General features: G+C 43.7%; 1 protein-coding gene and 1 pseudogene across 5 annotated transcripts in view; one reads left to right on the top strand and one right to left on the bottom strand.

Moving 5' to 3' along the window:
• The window catches only part of Csgalnact1 (chondroitin sulfate N-acetylgalactosaminyltransferase 1), a 317,605-nt gene that overhangs the window by 263,683 nt on the left and 35,475 nt on the right, over positions 1 to 18,447 (bottom strand). The window lies entirely within an intron of this gene.
• Positions 6,426 to 6,789, top strand: LOC121462550 (annotated as a pseudogene).

Here is an 18,447-nt window from a genome sequence, read left to right as displayed (position 1 = left end):
GTATTTTTAGTAAAGAAAGACACTGAGCATCCTGGTTTTAAGTCAGTACCCTAACTTAATCCAACAGACTATTCTTTCTAAGAAACTCAGTTTAGGAACAGAAGAATTAGGTCTGGGAGAGGAAAATTGCATCATTTGCCCAGTGTTTACTATGAGCAGAGCTTGTGGACCAAGTGACACAATCCAGGCTATTTTATAGGTACTTACAGACGAAAAGAGCAAACCATTTCATAAAACACGTTGTTGGTGAAATGCAAAAAATAGTAACCACAATTGAGAGTGAAATATTTTATACTATAGGACAGATGAAGAATGCTCTTTGGAGGTGGACAACGTCTCAGTTGGCTGGGGTTCAAAGTTGTCAAACTTTAATAGCTCACCTTAGAAACCACCCTTGGTTGGCAGCCTCCCCCAGCAGGCCATAGATGAGTCTGGTTTGTAGTCTATTGGCCACTGCTTTAAACCATTATGAAATTCTTCCAGTAGTCATTCATCCACCTAATTTCGTGTTCCTTCAGCCATTCTTTCTAGGAATCTTTATGTATGTCATGTGACACAAACTTTGTGGAAGCATGAGGACATGGAGGGGACAAGTCGGGGGCCCACAGCAGTGGTATGCCAGGACTCACTGTCCACTATAAAGAGTAACATTTAACATGCAGCCAGAACAGAGCATATAAACCACCATGAGTCCAGCTGTCCCACCCACATGTGCCGAAAGCAGGCTCTTGGAGAAAATGTTTAACACCCATGTTCATTGTAGTGCTGCTCACAATGCCAAAAGGTGGAAACAAGCCAGGTCTCTATTAATAAAAGACAAAAAGTAGTGTGGACACACAACAACATATTATTTACCCTTACCAAGGAAAGATATTCTGAGACATGCTACAATGATGATACATTATGATGAACAAAATAAAACAGTTAATAAAAGGTAAATGCCGGGAGATCCCACTTACACAAGGCACCATGAACACTCACCGAGAGACCAAGTAGAATGGAGGTTGCTGGGAGCTGGAGGTGGGAAAGAGGGAATTATTGCTGAATGGGAACAGAGTCTCAGCTTTGCAGGACAGAGCCTTCTAGAGACTGGATGGTAATGATCACTGGACAGTGTGACTATATAGTATGCCATGAACTCTCTACTAACCTGGTGAATGTTAAAGGCATTTTGTCACATTTATGAAAAGCTGTGGTAGATATAATTTATTTTAAAAGAGTAAATGAGGCAAAAGAAGATTAAATCCTTTTTTCTCTATGATAAATCACTGCTAGCATCTGAACTTGGAAATGAACCTTTCTACTTCCAAGCTGTGATATTTCACTCAGACTCATAGCAGGTTCGCAGTCTACTCTGACAGAACTTGAGGGCAGCAAGTCCTGATGCTCGGTTACCATGATGCTCTTCTGGGAATATAAGCTCAGTGTGCCACTCTTTCCTGTCCATAAACCACCTCCTCCTCTGCCTCTCAAGACGGTTCAAGTACAGGTGTCTGCTTCGGAGTTCATGGCCTCCACTTGATCCCCAAGCCTCACACAGTGGCAAGAAAGAACTGACTCCCCAAAGTTGCCATGCACATGTCCCTCTTCCACATGTGGTTACATGTGCACAAGCACACAACATAAACACAAAGTGTTGAATTAAGCAAAGCAGGTGAAATGTCTTGAAACCCGAAGGTAGTTTTGCTGCAGTGAGGAGTGGCTGTGGCCGAAGGCAGTAGGCCAGTGGTTGCTGTTATGATGATGTCTGCTCGCCCTTTGAGGGACAGGACATTTATATTTTTGAAAGGAAAAAAGTTCCTGAAATAAAATTACCTTTACTGAGAACCACTGAGGATGAAGCCAGGCATGGTGGCACACTCCTTTAATCCCAGCAGTCTGAGAGGCAGAGGCAGGTGGATTTCTGAATTTTGGGCCAGCCTGGTCTAAAACATGAGTTCCAGGACAGCAAGGGCTATACAGAAAAACACGTCTCAAAAAAAAAACAAACGAAAAAAAGAAAGAAAGTAAGGAAGAGAGAAAGAAATAAAAAGGAAAAAGAAAGAGGAGGAGGAAAATGACACTGGGCTTTCAATCTGGAGGGCAAGGGACCTTACTTATAGGCACTATATGTCAATAATGTAAAAAACACAAAGACTAATAAGCACTATACAAGCTACTACTACTACTGCTACTAACACACACACACACATACACACACACACACACATACACACACACAGAGGGACCACACACACACACAATCTAATCTTGATACCACTTTGTTGACACTGCCCAATGCTGAACGACAATTCATTTTCTACCAAGTTCTAAATGATCAGAGACTACTTTGAACTGAGCCCTAGCATCTCCCCTCAACATGACGATGGAAACATAAGTTTGAGAGTGCAGTTGGAAATAAACTCAGACATGGAAATTGTGCAGTTTTCTTTTTTATGAAATAAAAATGGTTTGCTCTCCACTAATCCTATAGGACACTCACAGATAAATGATGGCGTGCACGAATGACAGCTGGGGAGTTATTTGTAGGCCTTATTTTTGTCTATGAACTCATCGACCCTTCTCCATTTAACGATTACCTCATTAAAATTAAGGAGAATGCTGTCTCATGCTCTAAAGAGATTCTGCCAGAGGGCTAAGAACTGTAGCCCTGCAGAACAGGACAAAATCTTGGCTTAGTGCATACTGCTGTTGTCAAAGCATAAATTCCTCTACATCCTCCAAGGAAGTGTTACTTCCTAAGAGGAAAGCGGCAGTGTTGACAAATGAATCTTCAGGGAGCAGTTGAGGCCCTGCAGTGCAGGCAGCCACGGAGCCGGGAGATGCAGGTGCTAAAATCAGAAGCTGGAAGGCATTGAATCAGTGTTAAAGTAGTGTCTTTTCCTGCCCGGAGTCCACAAAACACCCAGAAGCTCCTCAGTTTAGCCTTGGAGAAGTCGTTTTAACTGGGATGGGTAAACAGCAGTCGCCAGTGTCAGCAGTAGGCAGCAGGCCACACTGAGGCTGAGGTCTCCCCCAGAGTATGCAGTCCCAGCAAAAGCACTGTGTGACTAAGTTCCCCTTCCTCTCAACACAAGCACAGTCTATAGGCTAAAAATATTCCACAAAAGGCAAACTTGCAGCCCCAAAGATGTATGGAAAAACAGGAAGGAGGAGGCAGGAGAAATCTTATCAGTACCAACGGGACCTTTCAATAGCAGGTCACTGACGTTTCCCACCAGGAAACCAGAGGGCCTCTTAAGAGAAAACCTCAAAAGGTTGAATAGGATTTCAGAATTACAATATCAATGAAAACATTGGTGCTGAGTCCAGGAAATTCTTAATTGGTGGACAGATCGAGTGGTTCTATATCTAAAAACACTGTATGGTGTGGGAAGTCCTTCCGTCTATGTGCTTCTTTTATTGGTTAATGAATAAATCTGTTTTGGCCAGTGGCTTAGCAGAGTAGATTAGAAGGAGGAAACTAAACCTAATTCTGGGAGAAAGAAAGCAGAGTCAAGAGAAGCACGCCATGGAGCCACCACCAGAACAGACATGACGAAACCTTGCCAGTAAGCCACAGCCACGTGGCGATACACAGGTTAATAGAAATGGGTTAAATTAAGATGTAAGAGTTATTAAATAAGAAGCTAGAGCTAGTGGGCCAAGCAGTTATTTAATTAATACGGTTTCTGTGTGGTTATTTTGGGGCTGAGCAGTCGGGAACAAACAAGCAGTCTTCCTACAACAACTATAGAATTAAGAGTAGCAAATTTAATCCAAATGAATAACTCTGTGAACTCAGGGACTCAATAATGCCACAACAGGTCACCTGTGTGCCCATCGTTACCTTTTATGTCGCACAGTGTAAAATAATGGCCTGTATGCTAAATAGGTCAGAAGTAGAAGAAGGTATGCTTCTAATGGATGTATCAGAGGTGGGAGTCATTTGAACTTTGGGCAATGGCCAAAGGCAGATAAGTGACCATGGACATGGCTCAGCAGCTTAAAAGTCTACTAAACAAGCATGAATTCAAATCCCTAGCACTCTCCCAAAACCCAGGTACAGTAGGGGGAGTAGAAACAGGAGGATCCCTTGAGTTCACTGTCAGCGAGCTTAATCAAACTAATGCTCATCAGGTTTAGTGACAACCTAGTTTCAAAATATAACATGAAAGCAGTAAGTGGAGACACTTGTTTTCAAACTCTGGCTTCCACATAGGTCCATATACTCGCAAGAAACAGGTGATACACAAACACACACACACACACACACACACATCCTCCACACATGACCAAATCCCCGCATGAACACATATGCAACATACACATACACACACACTCACAGAATGGAATCATTCGGTGTTTGTCGGGAGCGGGGCTCTGCAATGATCATAAAACCACTCTACATCTAAAAGAAAGCCCTGTTAATAATAGTACTACTACTATGAGTACAAATGAGACCGCCTCAGACAACACTTAGAGACACCCTCTCAGGGTCCTCTACAAACATAACCAACAGTGGAGAACAAGATAAACTCAACTAACATGATTTTAGAGATCTCAAAATTATCTTCAAACCATGCGAGATGTAAATGACACAGATCCTGCGATAGCTAAACTTGACTCAATCTGGAATTGACTAAAAGGCAAAGAGGCAGGCACTCCTGTGAGGGGTTTTCTTAATGAAATCATTTGAAGTGGGAAGACCCACCTTAAACGTGGGTGGCAACTTCCAGCGGCATCTCTGATAAAAGAAGATAGAAGGAAATCTGCTTTTTGCCTCCTTGCCTTTCTCGCTTGATGAGAATTTCTTCTACTCTGTTGCTGTTGCATTCCTTTGCTGATACCAGATCCCAGCTTCTTCCGGTTTCCAGTGTAGATTAAAGGCACTGGATTGTGGCTGCTAAGGCACCCAGCCTTGCAGAGTAAGCAACTACTGGATTCTTGGCCTTTCCAGTGCAAGACAGCTTTTGTTAGATTGTATTATGTAAGCAATCTAATTTAATGACTACTAATCCTATCAGTTTTATTCCTCTAAGAACCCTAATATAGATTGTGGCACCAGAAATGGGGTGAGACTGCCCTGAGAACCTAAGGCTTTGGGGCTGTTTTGTTAAAGGAATTTGGAAGGGTTGGGTTCATTGAGCTAGCAAATCTTTGAGCTACAGGAAAGAGGATGTAGTGGGACAGTCTAATGGGAGTCTGAAGAGAGTAATGCTGAGAGAAGGAAGGACAACGGAAGGCAGCCTGACTCACAATGCTTCAAAGAAGAACAGGTACTCCATCAGGAACTTGGGTAGGAGCCATTAGTGGGATGTGTCAGCCAAGAATCTGGCCTCATCCTGACCATATTCTGAGATGCTATGTGAAGGTAAATTTAAAGATAGTGAACTGATCTGTTTGACAGAAGAAACTGTAAGGCAGAATGGTTTTCAAGCTGATGCTGAAGAAATAATTTAATTCATGGACAGGTCAACACCATTGTAAAGGGGCCTGTGTTACACTTCCACAGTTGGCCTGTGTGTCCTCAGGATCAACACACAAAAGCTGATACAGCTGTGGTGGGGCAGCTACATCTCAGTCTCCAAGTCATCCATGTAACACTGGTTTTGAAGGAAGGAAGGTTCTCAGATTGAAGGGGTCATGAAGAACAAATGAGGACAGACACTCAGTGATAGGGCTGAAGTCTCTACAAAGAGACCCTGAGAGGGATGAAGGTGAGGTCTAAGCTGCAGAGGAGACCCCAGAATATTGGAGATGTCAGAACCATGAGCATCCATCAAAGAAAACTTGAGTTGAGGAATAAAGCCAACCTTGCCTCAAGAGAGAAACTATGGGTGCTATTGGTGACCCAGCTGGAGGAATATGGCTATCCCTGCTGTTTGCAGCACAGAGGACAACCCCAGATGCTCTGCCTGGAGACACAGGATTTGGTGTTTACCTTGCCAGAGTATGGTTTTGCACTGGTATGATTGTCTTATCCCAAATTTTCCCTCTTATAATCAGAATGTTTACTCTTAAAATCAGAATGTACCAGTATGTGTTATTGTGCATCAGAAGTATAAAATATAGCTTTTATTGTGTAGAAGTTCATAGTGAAAAGACTTTACCTCAGTGAACTGAACCATGACTCCCCTGTGATGCTTTTGTCAGGGTATTTTAACCACAGCCAACAAAAAAGAAAACTAAAAGAGCCCCCAGAGCTCTGTTACTGTGGAGAGATAAGATAAGCAGAGAGGGGAGATGAGGAGGAAGAAAGCAGGCCACTTTGGCTCCGAAGTCAAGCTCACTAGTCATGGTCCTCTCTTTTACTTTTATGGCATTTTGTTTGGTTTAGTTTGGTACTGGAGACAGAGCCTAGAGGTTCACCCATGCTAGGCAAATGTTTTGCCACAGAACTAATATTATCCCAGCCCTTAATTTTAGATCTTAACAGTTGAACGATGCAGTGGTTTGCTCCAAGCAAGGTACATGCATATGAGCTCCTCTGCATCTACCCCTCCCTCGTCCTGCATGAGGACAAGGTGAGAGTCATGAGGACGGGATCAATGCCCTCATCAGAGCAGCTGATGTCAGTGTTGAACCGTTCTGGACTGGCTTGTTTGCAAAGGCCCTGGCCAGTGTCAACATTGGGAACCTCATCTGCAATATACAGGCCGGTGGGCCTGCTCCAGCAGCTGGAATCGCGCCAGTAGGAGGTCCTGCCCCCTCTACCGCCACTGCCCCAGTGAGGAGAAGGAGGTAGAAGCAAAGGAGGAAGAATCTGAGCAATCTGATGATGACATGGGCTTTGGCCTTTTTTACTAAACCTTTTGTTAACTTGTCCAATAAAACCTGTTTTGTTTTGGTTTTTTTTTTTTAAAAAAAAAAAACACTTCTTTTTGTAATTTGTCCTCAATACGATAGTGTTGAGGGGTGCCTGGGTCATGTGGCTTTGCTGTTGTAAAAAGATTCATGTTTTCCTCATGAGAGTTAGTTAGTTCTCTTCGGAAGGGTTCTGCTACTAAAAGAGCAGATTGCAAGATGGCCACGTAGCTCAGCTAGTGAAGGTGCTTGCCCTCAAGACCATCTTTCTGAGGTCAGTCCCTGGAATCCTTGAGGTAGAGGGAACAACTGATTCCCAAATGTTGTGTTCTGACCTCTATCCAAGTATCATGGCACTTACCACATATTCATAATCAATCAATCAACAAATAAATAAATAATGTTTATTAAAAATTAAAAAGCATGTTCTTATGAGTTCAACTCCTCAGCTCGTTTGTGACCTCTTTGCCCTTCACAAAATTATAATCAAGCTGTGGCCCTCATCAGGAGCCCGGTAGATGCCAGTACCAAGCCTTTTAACTTCCTAGATCATGAAGCAAACTAAAATTCCTTCCCAGAGAGAATGAGCACAGCAGTAGCACTGAGCGGAGGGGCAGGCAAGATGCCTTCCATTCTCATGATGTCCCAAACAAAGGGGTAATATCTAATGCCATCACATACCACATAAGCTGACGAAGACATGTTATATATCTGCTCTGGGCTTATTTCTTCATCTATGCCTGGTAATCTTCATTTCACAGAAAAGAACAAATGGAAATATGAGAATATATTTAAAGCTAACAATGCATGCTCTTTGCATGTCATAATTCTGGCACTTAGGAATCTGAGGCAGGAGGATTACAAATTCAAGAAAAGCCTGTGTTGGGGGGAAGTACTGTGTTGCATTGATGACTGTCTATATTTTTGCTATCATTCTTTTCTCTAAGGTGTATGTGGGTTTTCATATATGTGTACACATATGTATGTGTGTGTATTTGTGGTGAAGACCAAAGGTCAATGTAGAATGTTTTCTTTCAAGGCACTCTGTACCTTATGTTTTGTGACGAGGTCTTTCACTGAACCTAGGGATCACCAGTTTTGGTAGGCTGACTGCTCAGGAATCCCCAGAGACCTTCTTGTATCTACTCCCCAGTGCTAGGACTATGGGCACATGCCACTATGCGCAGCTCTTCACATGGGTTTTAGGGCCCAAAACCCAAGCCTCACGCCTGCACCTCAAATACCTCACTGACTAAGCCATCTGCTGTGTCCTATTTTCAATGTTTTTGAGACACTGATAGCAAGTTAAAAAATAAAGAGAGAGAGTGAGGGCTGGATTCAAGGAGATACTGTCTTGTGTTCCAGTGAAGGATTTGCAGACAGACAAGTATGTACATTTTTAAGGAGAGACATTGGCTCCATCTTTAAATCTCTGGAAGAGGGCTTAACCTTCAGCCCAGTGTCAATTAAAGAATCTTGATGTTGTTAATCATTCTCTTGTAACAAATATTTACTTCTTCAATCATAGGTCCCTTATCCAGGGATGCATTCCAGAAATTCCTTATAGGGTGATTTCATTTTTGTAGAAACATCATAGCTTGTACTTGGACAAGCTAAGACAGCAACATCATCACTAAGGCCAGAATTCTATGAGGTCATCGTCCTACACACAGCCTGTCATTCACCCACAGAACATGCTGTGGCATAAAACTATACCTATCATGCTAAGCACCATCCTCAGAGCCAGGAGTCCATACGGGAAGCAAGGGCGTGTTTTCAACAGGTTCCCGCTCTGGTAAGAAGAGGAACAACTAAAACTTAGGATTTGGGGAGAGGGCTCAGTTAGTAGAACACTCACTTGAAGGTGTGGGGCTCTGAGTTCCATCTCCAGAGCCCATTAAAAAGAAACAAACACAAAGCAATAAACTATAACCACCACCCCTCCTCCCCAGAAGCATGGAGTTCGTTATTGTGTGTCAACTACTCCTGAGCATGAGGCCTGCAGAGTGGTTGATAAAGCCAGCATTCCTCTGTTGGAGAAAACAGTGTTTTTGTTGTTGCTATGGTTTGGTGGCTTTGTCTTTTGTCTTGGGTTTTGTATTGTTTTGAAAGGGAAAGAGAACCTGTGCCTTTGTGTAGTGTGTGCCACCACACTTGGCTTTGTGTATTTAATTACTTGGATTACATTTATTTATTTATAAATTTTTTCAGACAGTATATTTGGATCATTTTCTTTTACCTCTCATATACCCTCGTGTATTCTCCCATACCTCCCTACATACCCAGCTTCATGTTCTTTGTCCCTAGTATGGAACACTAGAATCTCCTGGGTCAAAGTACATCTCAGAAAGTTCCTTACCATCCCTTTCAAAGAGTCCCCAACCTAAGCCAGGTGGAGAGGCGCACACCTTTAATCTCAGCATTCAGCAGGCAGAGGCAGGTGGATTTCTGAGTTCAAGGCCAGCCTGGTCAATAGAGCCAGTTCTAGGGCAGCCAAGTCTACAAGAAGAAACTCTGAAAAAAAAACAAAACAAACACAAAATATTTCCCACCCTGCACTGAAGTGATCATGGTCTTGACTCCTGTTTATTACTATCCCAGTACTAGGCTTATTCAATATTGCCCGTCAAGTTCTTTGCAGGGGTGTGTGTGTGTGTGTGTCTGTGTGTGTGTGTGTGTGTGTTGCACATGTATGTGTATCCTGCAGCAAGGGACATTCAAGTGCCCTTGCACCTGCTGAAATTATAAGGCAAGAGGAAGGCCGGGGCAGGCAACAGAGGAGGGGACTGGGTACTCAAAGCAGCACTTCTCAAGGGACTCAGCACTCTCAGTAAGAGAGCATTGGACCTCAATAGCTCAGTCTTCCTTAGAACGTCCTGAAGGGCTAGAGGGCTTAGTCATGGAGGACTCCTCAGGTTTCCTGTGTATATGGAATGTTTAGCTCACGTGTCAGTCTGTAGAGGCTGGGGGATACCCTGAAATAGTTCAGAGTGAAGGCCTTCCATTTTCGAAAGACCCATGAGAATACTCACTCAGGCCAGCAACCAGGACAAACGTATGCTCGGAGCTTGGTTAGGTCCACAGTTGACTTAAATACCAGTTTTTTCAATTCTCACATCCCAGCCCGCAAGGAGACAAGCTATGTGTTCCCCATAGCTTTGATTCCTCCTCCTTAAGGAATACTTCAGCAAAATACCCTAATTAACTAGCTTAATCCACATCCCTGGAAATGATCTGTGACTTCTGATTTGAAATAGTTTAAACCTCAAGAAAGGCAATAAATTAATATAATTGTCTCTGTCATTCTATAAAACGCATAATTAGAAATTAACACAGCTTGACTATATATGGAGGGCAGGCAGGGTTTACAATCCATGTATCAGGAAATAATTACCCACGGAGAGTCCATTCGGCAGGCTGCTGCGCCTGTCATCGGGCCTGTTTTATGGCACATATCATCAGGCGGTGAGATCGTCTGCAAGAAGGATGGGTCCCATAAAAGACATAGGTCAGCTTAACGATAATATACTTGGGACAGGAAGCTTGCCAAGCGTGCCACCGAGGATTCTTCAGAGGAGGGAGGAGGAGAGAGGGGTCCAGGTATCCAAGATATTTTATTTCTTTCATTTTTAGAACAATCCAGAGCAGAAAGGGCACAACACTAACACTTATTAACTCCAGGGAGGGGAATATGAGTACCCGATGTCTTTCTCTGTGCTTTTCTGCAGGAAAAAAAAATTATGCCAGAAGAGAACGCATGTTTAGAGGGTGGGAGATGCTTCACTTAACATTTCTCGCAGAATGTGTTAAATCGGGTAGGAGGCCTATAATTACTCCTTCCCAGCGCTGTTTGCCAGTTTGAGAAGTAATTCTGAACTCATCGTGAGAGTTTGTTCTGTTTTATTAATACTGGGGAACCAACTGGGGTGCTGTCAGATGCTTTCTGGAATGTCTGTTTCGTAGCTTCCTCCCTTATTCCATTGTTATCAGGAGGAATCTTTGTCCCAGAAAAAAATAGAAGACTTAAGACACTCTGCTCCTTTTCCAGGGAAGCTGGCTGTGTGGCTCTGCTTCCTTCAGACCTCTACCAGGATCTAAAAAGTTTGGAGACAGTTTTTCTATAGCCCTTTCCCCTCCTAATGAGCAGTTGCAGTATGAACAGGTAGCGGCACATTTGGCTCTTATATGCCTATAAAGGTCAGCCGGTAGCCGCCATACTAAGTCTTGCCAAGACAAGGGAAACCAAACTGTCATCCAGCAACACAGCCAAGCTCTGCTCCAGGGAATGAGAAAGAGATGGAGTGTGTAAGTCTGAAAACTCATATTTTTACCCAAAAATGTTTGCCAGTTTCATAGCAGCCATGGATTCTTCTCTCCTTCAAGGAGATGGGGCAGGGAAGAAGCAGAAAAAGAGGACACGGAAGGCATTTTAATCAGCTTGGTAGTAAAGTGCGCGAGAGAATTGCCATGATGGGATCCAGTGGATTGAATCCTGGGTGCTGATTGGCGGGAAATAGTGTTCACTGTGGCTTCCATTTATAGAAACGAACACTGCCAAATAAAGCTTACCCTTATCTGGAAGCTTTTCAGCATAAACCCCAAATCAGCAATACCAACTCACTCAAAAATTCATATTTTTTCAGAAGCTTAATTGCCAAATATGTCATGAGCTATAAAAAGAAAGAGCATGGAGGAGAGAGGCAGCCTAGCAACATGCAGATGAAGCGGCTGCCGTGCAGGATGCTAACAGACCACACTGAGTGCTGGTGGACCAGGCTAACAACCCCGCATGCCCGCAAGGACTGCTTCTTGGTTCTCTGTGTGAGGTACCATATTCTCTAGTCCACAAAGTGGTAAGTTAACTGCACATAGTGTCGCTGACTGCCAGACACTACCACAGGGCTCAGTTTCCAAAACTCTCATCTCTTAACCCTGATGGAGGCACCAACCCCCTGGGATGGGGAGAAAGCCACGAACACAAGGACACCGACTCAACAAAGTGCTGAAGTTAGGGTCAAAACTCCCAAGTCCAAGAGCAAAACTCATGTTTCTTCCCTATCCTTCTCCCGCTTACTGGTGGTCACTGAGTGTGGTTACGCCTCAAGATGGTTGATGGAGGAGGGTCATCTGTCTATCTGTTGTTTTCATTGGTTAATTAATAAAGAGACTGCTTGACCTGATAGGTCCGAGCATAGGTGGGTAGAGTAGACAGAACAGAATGCTGGGAAGAAGGGAAGTGAGTCAGTCGCCATGATTCTTCAACCGGAGATGGATGTAGACTAGAATCTTTCCCAGTAAGCCACTACCTCATGGTGATAAACAGATTATTAGAAATGTGTTAATCAAGATGTGAGAGTTAACCAGTAAGAGGCTAGAGCTAACGGGCTAGGCAGTGTTTAAATGACTACAGTTTCTGTGTAATTATTTCTGGCCATAAGCTAGCCAGGTGGCCAGGGACGTGGCCCGCCGCCCTCATCACTACAGATGGTACCTGATGCAGTATGATACTTTGATACAAGTACACAAGGTGTAATGATACAAGCAAGTGAATTTGCTCGTCCATCTTTATACATTTATTGTTTCTCTGTGGAGAGAACATTCAAAATTCCATTGTAGCTTTTTGTGGGTGGTGGAGGGCAGGGGCCATTCAGCTAAAATAACACTAAGGCCTGTCTTTTGTGATACTTGCACCTGAATCTTAGCACACCTATGGTGGCTGCATGAATCGTCAGTTTGATGTCTGTCCAGCTTTTTATTCATGGTGAAGTTGGGAAGAAGAACTTTCCAGCTCTTTCTTTCTGTACCCAAATTGAAGTTTCTTGCCACTGTTATTCTAGTTTCTCTACCACTATCAACCTTCTTGCTCAACTCAAATATCAAAGCTCATCCTAAAGATTACCCATCCAGGAGTGTTGGACACACATGAGCATCTGAGTTACGATGCTCACACCCATGTGCAAAGCCAAGAGCATCTGAGGATGTTTCTAATCCCACAGCTAGGCAAGCAGAGATAAAAGGAACTTTCTGGCTCACAGGCCAGCCTGTCTAGGAATTTGGGAATTTCAGGCTCAGTGAGATAGGCTATCTCACAAAGTAAGGTAAACAGCCATTGAGGAAAACACTTAATATTTGCCTCTGGCTTATACACAAGCATACATATATGTACACAGGAACCTAATATAGATAGATAGATAGATAGATAGATAGATAGATAGATAGATATGATAGAAAGATCAATAGACAGATAGATGATATAGATATATTAAAGTGAGAGAGATAGATAGATATAGAGATAGAGATAGAAAGATAGATAGATAGATAGATAGATAGATAGATAGATAGATAGACACACACGTGTGTGTGGTGTGTATGATATATATATGTGTGTGATATATGTGCATACATGTGTGGATATATATATATATATCACAGAGGAAGAGAGAGAGATAACCCGTCCATTTAAAACATTGCTCAGTCCTCACCTTTAGGGCAGCCCTCTTTCCTATATGCCCAGAGCATTGTCTGGTTACTCACTCTTCATGCAGGACCTGTCTTTTATGGAAGATAGTCTATTTCTAAATATGTTTCACCTCGCCTAAGAGAATACAGGGTCTCCCTATTATGTTAATCTTGGTTTATTACATAAATATTATGCATTATTACCTTGTGTCTTAAACAAAGTAACTTATCCTGGAATAATAGCAGATTGTTTTTAAAGGATTGATATTTCACATTTACAGTTTCCTACATTCTCATCCCCACACCTAGTGCTCAAATAGCACTGAAAATAAAGATTAGCTGGACCCTCTTAGGTCATTCATCAGTAGCACGCAGTCATAATTAGACGCAATTAAAGGTCAGCAGCCCTGCATCAGGTCTTCCATTCTCCTCTCAGTAGCCTTGTGTCCCCAAGCACATGACTGACACCTCCGAGCTTCAGTGGGGATGAACTGAGGGGACAATAACAATTCACGGAATTGCTGGAAAGATGAATTGAGATAATGTACGTGCTAAGCACTGTGAAGAGGTTGGCTTTTTTGCATAAGTATCACTTGAAAATAATTGCTTCTGGCAGAGAGAAAAGAAGGGATTCGTGTTCACTGAGTGCCGTGTACCGGGCTCAGTGTTCCTACATTGTCTACCTATGTTAAACCTGTAACTTAAAAGGTTACCAAGAGAGATGGGAGCCCAGAGACAGGCCGAGGCTGGAAATACCTGCCTGGCCTCCAGACACCATTCTGTGAGTGCATTTGAACATGTACTTTTAATTTAAATCTTGGCATTTTGCTTTGTTCTTGTCATTGCTGCTGTTGTTGTCTGAGACAGAGTCACACATACCCCATGCCGTCCTCAAACATACTATGTAGCTGAATTGAATGTACCTCGAATTGGGCGTATCACCGCCCAGGTTCCATGACGTCAGGGACTAAACCAGGACTTTATGCCAAGCAGCTCTCTGCCCACTGAACTATATCCAAGCCCTGTGTTTGTACAACTGCAGCGATGTGTCCCATCAGAACACCAAGAGCAGCTCACCGCTCCGAACTTCCCTTGTGCACCGACATTGTATGGTTTGGGAATGAGGCTAAGACCACACAGTGAACACACTTAACCCAGGCTCTTAGTCCCCAGGACCCGAGTCCCTGAGCCAGTTCAGCCAGAGCCCCAGTAACTTATGTAGTGACCATACTGTTACAATTTGATTTTTGGCGCCAGTCAAACACAGCCTGATACGAGACAGGCATCAAGCATTCCTATGACCAAGAAGCCCAACAAGTGTGCCCATTCGCACATCTGCTAGGGCCACCCTCCCACGCCAAGGCTTGCACTTGACGATGTATGTCGGCACACCTTCCCCTTGGAATGCTGGAGCTCGCTGCCGAGAGTTCTAATCTGCCATGTCTAAAGGTCTGAAGCAACATGCTTCCTATCTTATATCCACTTCCTGTTTAAAGAGTAGACACCTAAGACTGAGGTTAAAACCGGTGTGTCCAGTCCCCACCCTGTGTCCACATGAAATGCGTGGCTACTGTGGTGTAAGAACCAGATGGTGAACTTTCTTTCTTTTATTCCTACAATCTGTGTGCTGCTTCTATTCCGTGTGCAGCCATCATTACGTGGGATGTTTAGTGAACCTCAGAACCAACCCTTCTGACCATGTCAGCTTATTTATCTGAAAATATCCAGGCTACTTAGCCATCTCTAAACTTACCCAATTCCTCTCATGACTTGCCACCCCACCTCACCCCACCTCACTCCACTCTTGAGGCCACACACTACCTGTTTTAGTTACATTTCTATTGCTGTAATAAAAACCATGACATGTTGTAAAGCAACTTGGAGAAAAAGGGCTTATTTGACTTCATAGATTATAGTTCCTTATGGAGGAAGTTCAGGGTGGGAACTGGAGGCCGGACTGGAGCAGAGGCCATAAAGGAACACGGCTTATTGACTTGCTCCCCATGGCTTGTTCAGTTTGCTTTCTTACCCAACCCAGGACCACAAGATCAGGAATGGCACAACCTAGAATGGCCTGAGCCCTCCCACATCAATAATCAATCAAAAAATGCCCAACACATTTGCATTTGCCTATAGACAATTTTTTTCAGTTGAGGTTCCTCTTCCCGAATAACTTTAGTGTGTCAAGGTGATAATAAAACAAACAAACAGATAAAAACCACCAAACAAATAACATGAACAAGATCAAAACCTATTTATGTCATGCCATCTCTGGCACCTCATGTCCTGGGTCCCATGAGCCCCTTCAGACCACCGTGAATTCCCTCTGCCTCTTGTATTCCTAGAACCCAAAACCCTTCTCATATCAGGAGCTGTCCCTAGACATTCTGGTTATGAGCAGGATTTCTCTCTGCCTACACAATCTCCCTGGTTGGAGCAGAGTGCACTGTCTCCTGAGCAACTTGCCTTTGGACAAGTTGACATTAAACTGGATTTCCCCTACCTGACAACTGCTAGAATGCAAAAAGTTTCACCTTCATCTTCCTCCCAGGAAAGAAAGACCCCGACAGTTCATATTTGTAACTGAACCTCAGCATCAGTCCTGGCTCATATCATAGCTTTTTCCGTTATTTTCTTTTTGACTCACATGTCTCTCTGACTTAATATATTTTATCTGGCTATGTTGCTTGCGTTTTTATTTGGACGGAGGGAGGCAGCAGGAGAAGGCCCCATTCATTCCTAATCATTCCTGGCACAGACAGCGTTTTAGTCCCTGGATGCAAAGCTGGCAAGACAGACCCTCACATGTCGGTGTTTGTTGTTACAGAAGGAGATGCCTGGAAGTGTGCACAGTTCTTCTGGCCGTCGCTGTCACGACAAGCCAAGACTCCCAGGACCTTTGTACAACTGCCTGTGTTTATCTGAGCAAATTCGTGTGCGAGCGTGCTACACACTGCTAGAAGCCCACACCGTGTTTTCCTTCCTTTTTTACCAAGAGAAATGCATCTTTGCTCCAGGTAGCAATGTATCCTTTTAAAAAGAAAATATACAGAAGGGTCAGGGAGATGGTTGATTGTGTCAAGCAGCCACTGCAGCAAGTGTGGGGACTGCAGCTCAGAGCCTCAGCACCCAGGCAAACGCACGGTGAGTCTGACAGCGCCTGCGAAACCCAGTGCTCGAGAGGCTAAGACTCGATCTGTAGAGAGAATGACTAGCCGGTGTAACAAATAAGCCAGCTCTGAGCTCTAATGAGGGACTGTGATTTAACGTATAAAGTGGAGAGCGCATGCTACATCAGCCTCTGGCATCCACACACATACACATGTACACAGATGCAGATGCAGCCACATATTCATGTACCCACAAACACGCAGACTCGCTTTCACATACATACACACAGGCACACACAACACACATATGCAAGAACGTAAAAATGAATAAAATAGTAACAACAATGATCACTTCCTTTCCTCAGGTGAGATTGGTCTGTCAAGGAGGATGGTCACGTGCTTCTGGCCAGTGAATGGTCTGCAGAAGCCTCCTTTTCGGGACCTTCAAACGAAGTCATTGTTCTTATAAATGGTGGCTATCGGTGTGCCAAAAATTTAAAAATCTGAAATGCTCCAAAATCCTAAAGCTTTTTAAGCCATGAACAGATGTGACATGAGCATAAAACTTCACGCCAGACCTACGTGACAAGTCACAGTCCAAAAAAAAAAAAAATACCAAACCAAGCTTGAAACAATGCAGTCATTATTCTGGATGAGGAAGCACTCTCCCGGGCATTCATGACTGCAATTTATATTTTCTGCGCACCTCCAGATTCCCCAAACGTCCATACACACGCACACCCACAAAAGGAATAAAACGGCCTGTGTTCAGGACCATATGACAACACCAGGCTCCTCCCAGTATCCCACACAAGGCCAGACTCCATGTCCAACACTCACAGGATTGTTTGGCTTGCTTTGTTTTGGACATACATAGTCCCTCTTCTAGGATGTGAGGATGTTATTGAAAATCTGGCTGAGTAGATGGCTCAGTTGGTAAGGTACCTCACTCACAAATGTGAGATCCTGAATTCAGATATCCGATACCCCACAAAAGCTAGGTGTGGTGGCACACTTCTACCACCTGGGCACTATAGAGCAAAGGTGGATTCTCGGCACAGAGCTCACTGCCCAGGCAACATAGTCCATTAGTAAACTCTGGTGAGAAACCCTGTCTCAAAGGACAAGATGGAGGACTGACAAGATGGCTCAGTGGTTAAAGATGCTGCCGAGTCAGACAATCTGATCCTCAGGAACCACATGGTGGAAAGAGAGATCCAACTCCCACAAGCTATCTGCTGACTTTTACACACACACACACACACACACAGTACATGCACTTATATAATAAATGGAATTTTTAAGAAATAAGGTTGAAAGATAGTTGAAGACACTCAACATCAGCCTGCAGTCTTCACACACATACACATTCATACATACACAAATAGATATATATATACACATACCACGTGCACACAGGACAAATGCAAATACAAAGGTATTAATTAATTGATCAAAATATGCAACTATTCCAAAGTCTAAAACAAGCTAAACCTGAACTATTTCTGCTCTTTTATATTTTGGATAAAGGATACACGTCCTGTGATAAGAACACAGGCACTGGTCTGCGCCTCCTCGCTTCATGGTTTCCCTTGTCAGTACCTGGGAGGTGGACGTAAGGACAGGAGGACAAGGGTCACATTGTAAGCCTGGGGATGTCATAGAAGGCAGAGCAAATGAATAAAGGATCTCAGGACCCTGATAATGTTGAAAAACTGCTTCACTGGTGCCAGGCCACCACCCAGTGTCCCCCACAGTCAGGGATTTCCACCAAGCATTTAGAATTTAGCATTGTACACAATTGGCGTCCATCCCTAGTGATGATGGGGTCGGTGCTTACTAATGAGCATGGTAAACAAGATGTGATCCGAGCCTATAACAGCCGTCATTTATGAAGGGAGATAAAAAGCTCAAGGGTAATTTTTATAATTCAAAATGTAACGTGACAGGTGTGTGAGCCATAACTGGGGTGATCAGGGGGACTAGAAGAGGGAGCAATGATGTGGAGTTAAAAGCGTTTAAATTGGGCCACATGGCACTAAAATACCACGCTTGCCCCCCACCTGGAGAGACACTGTGCAGGCTTCGAGGA

The sequence above is a fragment of the Microtus oregoni genome, unplaced genomic scaffold (genome assembly GCF_018167655.1).
Source record: "Microtus oregoni isolate MIOR12 unplaced genomic scaffold, Mior012 000025F_ref0000491, whole genome shotgun sequence".
NCBI lineage: Eukaryota > Metazoa > Chordata > Mammalia > Rodentia > Cricetidae > Microtus > Microtus oregoni.
This window is presented reverse-complemented; position numbering and strand designations above follow the sequence as displayed.